Here is an 11,278-nt window from a genome sequence, read left to right on the forward strand (position 1 = left end):
TAAATAAGTAACAACTAATAATAATAGCGACATTTAATGAGATTGAGCACATATTACTAATAGAGTGCTATTCTGTGGCATTAAGCACTGTTCTAAAATACCTGTACCTACTTCTGTAAGTGTGAATATAGCATGGTGGATCTGACTGGAGCCATACCATTCTGTATTGCTCTTTATAGCAATGGAGAAATAACATACACTAAAATAAAAATTACAAAAAAATAAAAAAGGCTTTATTTATACATTCTTACATTACCACACAGTGTCAAAACTACTGCAAATTTTTATTTTTACTTTGAACTGCCATGTTTTGATACTTATTTTGACAATAGCTGACAAAACATGACAATTAACCCATTAATACCACTGAACTATGGAACATTGCACCACTATTAGCTTATATACATACATACATACGACATCTCACAACATTTTCCGAAAAAAAAAAATAAAAAATGCATAAGCCAAACAAAACAAATGCAAATATCATATGAACAGTAAAGGCTATTAAAACATACAAGCAGTAATGTTATCAGTAAATGTCTTCTTTACAGTGATTTAATCAATATATCCACAGTCTTTACATCAGTACTATAATATACAGCAATCCACAGAAATCCAGAACTATTGTTTGTTTTAAAGTTTACCTAACAACTTTTCATATTTTGGAAACTACACAACCCAGACATTTATATATATATTTTTTTATTTAGTTATGTATTTATTTGCTTGCTTCCTGACTTGCTTTTATTTAGTGGGATAGTCTGACTGGCCAGGCTGGTATTAGCATTGATGGGGTCCCCAGCAAGTGTCAATTTGTGGACTTTCGAATCTATTACCCTATTGATGCCACCCCTTCTAAGCAGGTGTTTAGTTCATGCTGAAACCTCTCCACTGTCCTTATTTTGGAGGAATGTTTCTATTTTCAGGTGTGATTTAGGATGTCCCTATTTTTAGGCTTGATTTAACTTTTCACACAATTTTCAGAATCCCATCGTCACATGTAATTGTTGAAACTGTCTAGTACACCAAAAACTACACTACACAACCAGAATACTAGTTGCAATAGCAATTTTAAAGAAAGAGGGCACACACCAGACCCTCTTGTAGGATGTTGACATTATTTGGAGATTCTATGACCGCTCCCAGTTTGAAGTCATCAGCAAACTTTGTCAGCTACAGACCTTTAGTTTTTGCTTGTACTTCAGAGAAATAGATTCCAAACAGCAGAGGTCCCAGGACTGATCTCTGTGGAACACCACTGGTTACAGGTCTGCTGTTGGAGGTGGAGTCCCTATTTTGACTATATGTGTTGTATCAGTGAGCCAGTTAGTAACTCATCTAATGATATAAGGGTTGATGCCTAGCTGGGTGAGTTTGCCAATGATGCCTGAGTGGGGGATAGTAAAAACAACACAACCAACTAGTACTCGTAAATACAAAAAGACAGAAACCTGCAGATGTTCTCCTTTTCCAAAACTTTATTCCGTTATCGATTTTGTAAGGACTAGTATCCAAACTTCCTCAGACAAAGTTACACAAGCAATCAATGACTTATATACTTACACAATTATAAATAAAACAATAAAACAATAAAACAAAAGGAGAACATCTGCAAGTTTCGCTGTCTTTTTGTGTTTACGAGTACTAGTTGGTTGTGTTGTTTTTATGTTTCTGAAGTTATATGGTGAACAGTGCAGGTATCTCCTCACAATCCTTATTTTCACAAGATGCACTCAATCCACCTGTGAGCACCAACAACGAAGCGAATGCTGTGGGTAATTTGACCCTTTTGGTGCAACAACTGCTAGGCAGAGTGGATACTTTGTCTAAAAAATTCGACAATGAGAGAAATAGTGGCTCCTGTCTGCCTACCAATTCGTTAAACAGCTCGATTCCCAATGGACAAAGTTTGTCCCATTTTCAAGTATTAAACAGCCGTGAACATATGAACAATGCAACCAGAAGTGGTACTATAACATCCGATCATGGCTTGAATCAAAATAACAGTCAAGGACAACTACAAAATACATTGAACATGCTACCTGTCTTTGGCAAATATCTAAAAACCCCAACCTTTTTTGGTGGTGACCAAGATAACAATTTACATTCTCCAAGCTCTCCGGTCAACAATAATTCTTACATAATAGCTAACTTGAATGACTTTGACAAGAAGCTATTAAAATACTGGAAGCTACAGTTGGAAATTAGTTATCTGCAACAATGCATCAGTAAAAGGGTAGTACCTAAGGGTCTCCGTCAGTGGAGGTATCCTGTCAGACTTATTCCAAAATCTAGTTTCCATCTAGAGCTTATTAGCGGAGTGAGAGAATTAAAAATGGTGATGGTCCATGACAAGCCCCAGGGTTCACATCAAATAATATGAATGGACAGGGTTTTCAGGGTGCTCACCAGAAAGCTACTCTGGCACAACAGAATTCCAGCCGTCAGGGGCAGCAATGCAAAAAGGCCGGCCACGGTGGTGCAGTGGTTAGCATTGCCACCTCACAGCAAGAGGTTCTTCAGTTCGATTCTCGGCTGGGGTGCCTTCTGTGTGGAGTCTGCATGTCCTCCCTGTGGTCACGTGGGTTTCTTCCGGGTGCTCCGGTTTCCTCCCACATCCCAAATACATGCAATAGGTGGATTGGACACTCTAAATTGGCCCTAGGTGTGAGTGTGCGCATGTATGTGCCTTCTGTGGAAGGTTGGGTGCCGGGCTGGCAACTCGACACTGTAAAACTCCACTGCCGATCATAAGTGGACAGATGATCCACTGTGGTGACCCCTAACCGGGAAAAGAAGAAGAAGAAGGGGCAGCAATGCAAGAAGCAGAATCGATGGAGGAGGTAGCCCATGGCTCACTTGCTAGCCCTTTGATTACATTGAGCTCCCAAGGTGACTAAAGTTTTTAACTATGCCAATTTTCAGTTGGATATGTGTTTTGTTGATTTTTTTATCTAGGGGGCTTTCTTTTGTGCCCGACAAAAGGGCCAATTTAGCAAAAGCCATTTTGGATTTGAAACTTTTCACTTGGAAACTGAATTTAACAGTGTTAATGGGCAATACAGCTTGCTTAACACATGATTTGAAAGTTTCGAGTTTGTTTAACCCACCCCTACACTCTACTATAGCACTATTTGAACGCATTTGTAAAATGGATTTGAAAGACGGTATACGCAGTAACATTTCTAAGAAAGCTACTAGTAATATAACTCCAGATGAACTGGACTTTTTGGTGTCCCTGAATCTACACAGAATTCGGGTAATGAAACCCAATAAGGGAGGGGGGCTTATATTTATGCATGAGTATGATTATATAAAAAAGATGCATGGCGTTTTGGAAGATGACTGTTATGAGATGATTAGTACTAATGAAATTAACATTGCATGTAAGCAAATTCACAACCATATTAACGATCTGTTTTTGGAAGGTAGTATCAATTTGGATACACTTCACTACTTAACCATGGCGGCACCAAAGACACCGGTCATTTTTGGGTGTCCTAAAGTACACAAGAAAGGCTCTGATCTGCCTTTTAGACCTATAGTTGACGGATGAGGCTCTATTGTATATGCTTGTGCCAAATATGTTGATGGAAAACTAAAACCAATCATAAAAGGTGAAGAACATATCTGCCCAGATTCATGGGGATTCTTAGAAGGCATAAATAAATTAGAATTTAATGCCAACTACAATTTTTTAACAGTTGATATAAAAGACTTATACACTGTTATCCCACAAGATCAAGGCATAAATTGGGTTAGGCATCTATTGTATGCCAAAGGCATGGATAATGATGAAATACATGTCTTGGAAATACTTTTACAACTAGTTCTCCACAACAATTTCATGTTATTTGATGGTCAAGCATATAAACAAACTACAGGTGTTGCCATGGGTGCACCCTGTGGTGGTAGCTTTGCCAATTGTGTTTTAACATATTGGGAACATGAATTTTTATTTAAAAATGACTTATTCCAACAACATGCTGCCTGGTATACTAGATACCAGGACAACATGTTTTTCATTTGGAAAGGTAATGACACTACAGTTCCAATTTTCATAGAAGAGATTAAAGGTTTTACTAACTTCTTGGACTTCACTTTTCAATTTGAAACAGAAGCTATCAACTATCTGGATGTGTACATGTCAAAAGATAGAGCTCATAAATCAAGAGATTTATGATTTAAGAGAGCCCACTCTCACCTTATTTCAACTCTTCTCTATGCCTCACCAATTTACACTAACCTGAAGAAAAACAATCTCTCTAAACTGGCTAACACATATAATAGTATTGCTAGATTTGTGACTGGCAATCAATTCAGAACTCACCACTGTCTGAACCTTCAGCAACTTCACTGGCTGGAATTAGAAAATATGTTGCTTCTTTCCCAACTTTCCTTTGTCCAAAGAGCTTTCTATCAACCTAATAACACTCCTGCATTTTCCAAACTTTTTACCCCTTACTCTAACCTGAACTCACTTCGCTCCTCTAGCAAACTCCTAGTAACTTTAACTAAATCCAACAACCTTGCTGGTGACTCCCTTTCTCTAACGCCATTGGTAAACACTGGAATCAACTTCCTACTGAACTTACTTCTATTCCAACTCCTGTTCTGTTCAAACAAAAACTTAGAACTTACCTTAAAAATCACTGGTTATGTCCCTGCAGTAACCCGACTAAATCTCCCACAATTTTCCTCTACTCCTCCCTCTCCCTCTCCTTCTTCCTTCTTTTATGTCCAAGCTTTACTACCATCACTTTATAAGAGCTACCTCTCTATTATCCTTCTCCTCATTTAGGTTCATTTCTTTTTACTGACAGTATAAATTTAACTGATCTACTCACTCTTTTCATTTTGAATATTTTTTCTTTTACTTTCTTTTTATAACCTTCCTATAAAATAATGTGAAATAAGTTTCCATTTTTTATTTTTTTTGTGTGTGAATGATGAATCCTATGATGTTATGTGAATGTTGAATCCTATGATGTTATCCTGTATATTTGTCTATTCCCACCTCCTTTTTATTTCAGCTCATTTTTGCATACTATGTAACTGTGTTTATCTCTATGTGGAGCTTTTCTCCCCGGGCCTCTACTGAAAATGGAAATATATCCAGTTAGACTAGCCCAGTTAACAAATGTAAAATAAAATAAATAAATAAATAATAAATAACTGATTTAGAACAACTATATATAGGAAACCCACATATTCCAATACTTTCTTGCATTTTTCTAGTAGCCACCCCTTCCATCAAAAGAAGGTAGTTATGAAAGGCCAATTGGTCAGGGCATCAAGGATGATTCCTTTCGAGGATGATTTCCAAGTAGAATGTAGTTTACTTAGATCCATGTTCAGTAGTAGAGGTTATCCACTCAGACTATTTGATAAAATAAGGCAAGAAGTGGTTAACAAGAGAAACATGGGACATTTTAGACCTAGCTTGTTTAATGGATATCATGATTTTATTCATGAGTCGGATGGTAATAGAAATAGTTATGTACAAACAAATTCCCATACTAAAGGTATATTAGACATGGGCGGTCCCACACTTATCACAACTTTTTCAAAAGATGCAAAAATTGTTTCAAATATTATTTATAAGAATTGGGCACTGCTGGCAGAAGATACACACATCAATAAAAAGTTTGAAAACTTGCCACACATTATTTATCAGCGTGGCCAAAATTTAAAGGACATCTTAGAACTTCCAAGTAGAATTACAAAAAAGAACATGAGTATGTACAAATGTGGTCACTGCCATCAGTGTCAGCATATTCATGTGGGCACTAAAATAACCATTAGAGATGTTAAATACAACATATTAGATAAATTCAATTGTGAGTCAAAGGGCATTGCTTATGCTGCTATATGCCAACAATGCCAATCCTTTTATATAGGAAAGACAGAAAGGACAGTGCACCAACACATATACGAACATACGTATCATATAAGTAAAGGTACCACCACAAATGCTTTGGCTAGGCACATATTGCAACACCCCACTCACAAATTTTTGTTTGTCATTGTGCACCAGGAACTATATAACAAAAGAGGAGGGCCATGGGCATTAAGGTTAGAAGAAAAGGAATTGTTGTGGCAAATTAGAACCTTTGCACACACACCCCCTGGCCTTAATGAATATGCTTCCATTAAATGCATTTTGAAACTTAAACAGTTAAATAGGTAGTGTGTGTGTGTGTGTGTGTGTGTGTGTGTGTGTGTGTGTGTGTGTGGGGGGGGTTAACACAAAATATAGCCCTAAGTATTTCATTGATTCAATTATACCATAAATATATATATATATATATATATATATATATATATATATATATATATATATATATATATATATATATTTTTCTACTTAATACATTTGTATTTTATATTAATTCAAGTCACTAATTTAGTGTCTAGGTATTTAGCAATAAAATCATGAATTATACATGGAAATACAAAGTAAACAGTTTTCCATAGGAGGAAAGGAATTGAGTTGTTTATTTAATTATTTAATTAGCCTTTTTACATAATTGTTTTATTGTTTTATTTATTAATTGTATAAGTATATAAGTCATTGATTGCTTATGTAACTTTGTCTGAGGAAGTTTGGATACTAGTCCTTACAAAAGCGCTAACGGAATAAAGTTTTGGAAAAGGAGAACATCTGCAAGTTTCGCTGTCTTTTTGTGTTTATGAGTGGGGGATAGTGTCAAAAGCCTTGGCTAAGTCTAGGTAGGCTGTATGCACAGATTTCCCCACATCCAGGGCCGTGGTGACTGTTTCAAAGAAGTACACCATGTTTAACAAGCATGACCTCCCTTTGACAAATCCAAATTGAGTAGGGTCAAGTCTTTGGAGATTACCTATATCTTTTTTGATAAGGTCCACGATAATTCACTAAATGGCCTTTCAGATAAGGCTAGTCAGGCTAATAGGTCTATAGGTCCCGAGGTCAGTGGAGGCACCACTTTTATGCAAGGGAATAAGGGTGGCCATTTTCCATTCAGCTGGGATGAAGCCGGTGGTTAAACTATGACTGAAAAGAGTACCCAATGGTGTTAGTAATTCTTGTTGGAGCCCATGTAGGATGCATCCTGGGATGTTATCATGTCCCATAGATGCTGTGTTTTTGGCATTAGAGAGGGCATTTTTAAACCTGCTCTTTAGTGATACAAAGTAGGGGACAGGTGGTAGGGATGTCATGGGATACATGTGGTGGGGACAGGGAAATTCAGTTTTCATAAAACCTGTCAGCCAACAGATTAACTATGTCCACAGATTCAGTATATGTGGTATCATTAACTTCCAGTTTGGCACAAATCTGGGCTTTTCCTTTTAGGTTATGGATGTAACTAAAGAATGCCTTATGGTTGTCCTTAGTTGAGGAAGCTAATTTGGATTCATAGTTTGCTTTGGTGGACTTCACAAGAAGTCTTATTTGCTTATTTAAGCTGAGGAGGGAGTGTTTCCAGTTTAGGGCTCACCCCCTCTTACTCTTTTACAGCAATTTTTCCTCTTATTGTAAAGCCTGTTAATGGCAGTTGTCCACCATGCAGGTTTGCTCTTCCTTGAGGAGCTTGTTTTGGTCCTATCAGGTATGGCCTTGTCAATGCAGTTATACAGGTGTTTATATAAACCACTGGTTTAAAACTTGGCATAGTTGTCAGTTCCATCTGAGAGGGGAGGTGCAGTGAAGCTATTTATACCATCTTGTAAGAGGTTATAATGTGCTTTGGAAAAATTTTTTTAGTTTATTTGTTGCTGGGAGGTCAGGTATGATAGCTACTTTGAATTAGACTGATTTGTGGTCAGATCACACTAGGGAAGACCACACAGTGGGGGTTCTACAGTGGTCCCCCATATTGGTAAGCACCAGATCCAGGATGTTGGCACCCCTTGTGGGGGTGTCAACCAGCTGGCTCAGGGCATTGGAGTAAACAAAGTTGAGGAACCTTTGGGCAAGTGAGTTTGAGCATGAGTAATTTATCCAGTCAATAGATGAGTAGTTAAAGTCACCCAAAACCATGGTGTTCAGATGTAGCTTAATAGACTCAGGTAGATCCAAACAGGCAGAGTTGGGTGTCCTGATTCATGAAGGGGGTCCTATAGCTAGCAATGATTGAATAGGTGTCCTACCAACAGTTATTTGCACCTGAAGTATCTCCAGGGAATCAAACTGTTCAACCAATCTGGAGGTGTATTTATCTTTAATGAATATTGATACACTGCCTCCTTTAGTTTTCATGCCTTCAGTTTGTGGTCTGAACATATGGAAGGAGGTGTAACCCAGGATGGCTGGGGTGCTCACCACAACCTTGAACCAGGTCTCCATGACTGCACATAGTAGAGTGTTACAGGGTGGACAGAGATGTAATACAGGAACTCTACAACCTCTGTAGGCATTAACTCAGAGCCAGAGCCTTTCCCTTTTCATGTATTGGCTGTGTACTGCTTGCATCACAGTCAGCCCTGAGCTATCACTGTGGCAATTGCTGCATTTACAAGTTAAGTCCTGAACCTGTAGTGTATTGTGTAATAATATTACGGCATGTCCTTGTAGTTCATCACTCGGTACAGTAAGCAAGTAAAAGGTGGAAGATTTGTTCACAAATTAACATAACATGGGGCAGCGGAGAGTTATTTGACTGGTATGTGTCCATTAGCAAGGAGTAGGCCTCAGGCATCAAAAATTCAGACATTCATACCTCTCCAAAGTACTGATCGCTGCATGCCCTCAGTTTAGCACCATATATTTGTAATGAGAAATCATTACAGAGAGAAGTTAGAAAGTAATGAGACACGTTGCAGTTTTCAACTTCACAACCCTCACAGGATCAAACAGGCAGGGTGCAAAACAAGGAGAGTAACAGAAGCAACATATCGTTGTTTGTGATATAGCAGTAGCTCAGCCTGGGTCCACCCTCTCATCAGAACAGTGTACCCTAGCATGTACCATAACAGGAACTCACCTTTGCCCCCCCAGTTCATAACAGAGGCACACTGTAGTACAGATTGCAGCCAGCAGTCCCTGATGTGTGCATATATTGCACATATGCGTGTTACAGTTATATTAATTACAGTTTACAGAAGGCCATTTGTGCCACTGGTATAGAGGTCTGAAGTTACATTGCAATAATGATGAAAACCTAAAAGTATTGTATATTTTGGAAGTGTTGTTTTTGAACCCACAACCGCTGACTATTCTCTACTACTGTACTTTTTGTCATGCAGACTACTGCAAGCATACTTACCTTTTACAGTCTAGAGATGCATGTTCATTGTTATTTGAGAATATGGAACTGTTGCTTTGTGCTACAAACTAAGGCATGCATATTTTCATTTACATTCGAGATATGTATGCTCAATTTGATACAACTGTATTAAAGACCAACTAAGTTGTCAAGTTTTATTGCTACTAAATTACTATTAAAATTATTATTATTATTACATTACTGTTTACAACAGTAGTATTCTGATGCATACGTACCACATGTTTCTTGCATCCTAAACAAATGAGCAGCATGGGACTTCACATTTGAATCTCACTCAATGGCAGCTGTGGAAAAAAAAAAACAGAACAGAATACCATCATGAATATCAGTCTTGACTATATTCAGCTTTTAACTCAATTACTCAATGAAATTGAAATGTACACATCTGTGGGGCATCCCCTATACTAAATTCCCTGATCCAGTGGTCAAGGGTATCAGGGATATCCTGTTTCCTCCTCCAGGGGGTCATCAAAGTGGTTTGCATTGCTCACCAGTGCAGGGAATACCTGTAGCACTCCCCACTCGCCAAAGCCCTGGCAATACTATTTCAGGCTTTAGACTTGTATTCTGAGCCTGAATAGTCCCACTGCAGCAACAGGGGCACATGCTCCTTAATTAGGAGTCCAATAAAGTCTTTGGACTCATGACCACTCCACCTCTGCACCCAAAAGTTCACTCCCTCACCAGCAACACCAGATATGTCTACCACAGCTCAAGCTCTATGTAGATTGAGCATTTCCCTCAATTGCATTTTACACACTGCTGCACTTTGTGCAAACCAGGTGAGCATAGCCAAACTTGTTTGTGCTAAGCAGTGCATCGTGGAAAAAAAAAATTGGAGACATCGTTGAAATGAAGAAAAACAATCTATGGCAGTGCCCCAAACAAATTTTAATGATGAGGACTCAGTTAAGAGAAATGCAATTGCCATGCTGTCCTACAATCCGCTTTCACGGCCAGCGACCTTACACAGAAATTTTATCCGCATCATATCCCCCCAACTGTTCAGAATTTTGCAGAATGCCCAGATGTTTGCATCATATTTTTGGGCTCTTCCTTGTAAAATGTGTGTTTTTTTTTTAATTATTGAAGATTGAAGTCAATACATAATGACATATATTTCAGTTTCATACTTCGTATCCTTCAGAAAGCGACCACAAATCCCATTATTCTACCTACTTTTTTACATTTACAGGAACAATATGTAAATCTGTCCATATTTTTGGCCCTTTCTCTTCTCATTATATTAGTTTTTGTCCAGATTTCTTGTACTAACAGGTTAGGAGGTATGATTTGCATTCATATTATAGGTTTCATGGCCAGCAGCACTGGTGTGAGCTGTGAAACCCTGCTTATGCATGCCACGCATCATTAATATGCATGGCGTGATGCCTTGCAGTAAGCAATATCTCATATATGAAAACACTCCATGTAGGCTCTGTGCTGAACCTACATAGAGTTTATTGAATCCAGGGGTTTATCTTTTCTAGTTTTGTAAGGCATGTTCACATTTACTGGTTATTTTTGTATTGTCATCTTCCATAGAAAATCTTGACATTCTATAGTTCCCTTACATATTTTCATTCTTGCCTTGATAGCATTCTTTTTTCTATATTTAAATCCTTCCATGGATATATCCTATAATACTTGTCCATAATCCTATTATACCATTCTTTTCTTTCATTTTCAATCTCCTTCACATTTATTTTCCAAAAATAATCTTATCTTGATAATTCTCCATTTCTGTATTGCAACAAACTCTCCTTTTTTTGAACTGTAAAAAAGTTAACCGTTCTGTTTTACACTTTAAACTTAATATTTTCATTAATAAACAATCCTCATTTTTCTTAAACATTTCATTAGTCTCTATGAATTTAGTGGCACAGCATACACTATAGGGTTTATTAGCCCCAATCCTGCTCTTTCTTTTCTCACATATAGTGCCCCTCTTTTAACCGAGTTCAACCTTCATCTCCAAATGAAAGAAAATTTTATATTGCATA

Source organism: Protopterus annectens, chromosome 1.part2, assembly GCF_019279795.1.
Source record: "Protopterus annectens isolate FY-2018-M chromosome 1.part2, PAN1.0, whole genome shotgun sequence".
NCBI lineage: Eukaryota > Metazoa > Chordata > Ceratodontiformes > Protopteridae > Protopterus > Protopterus annectens.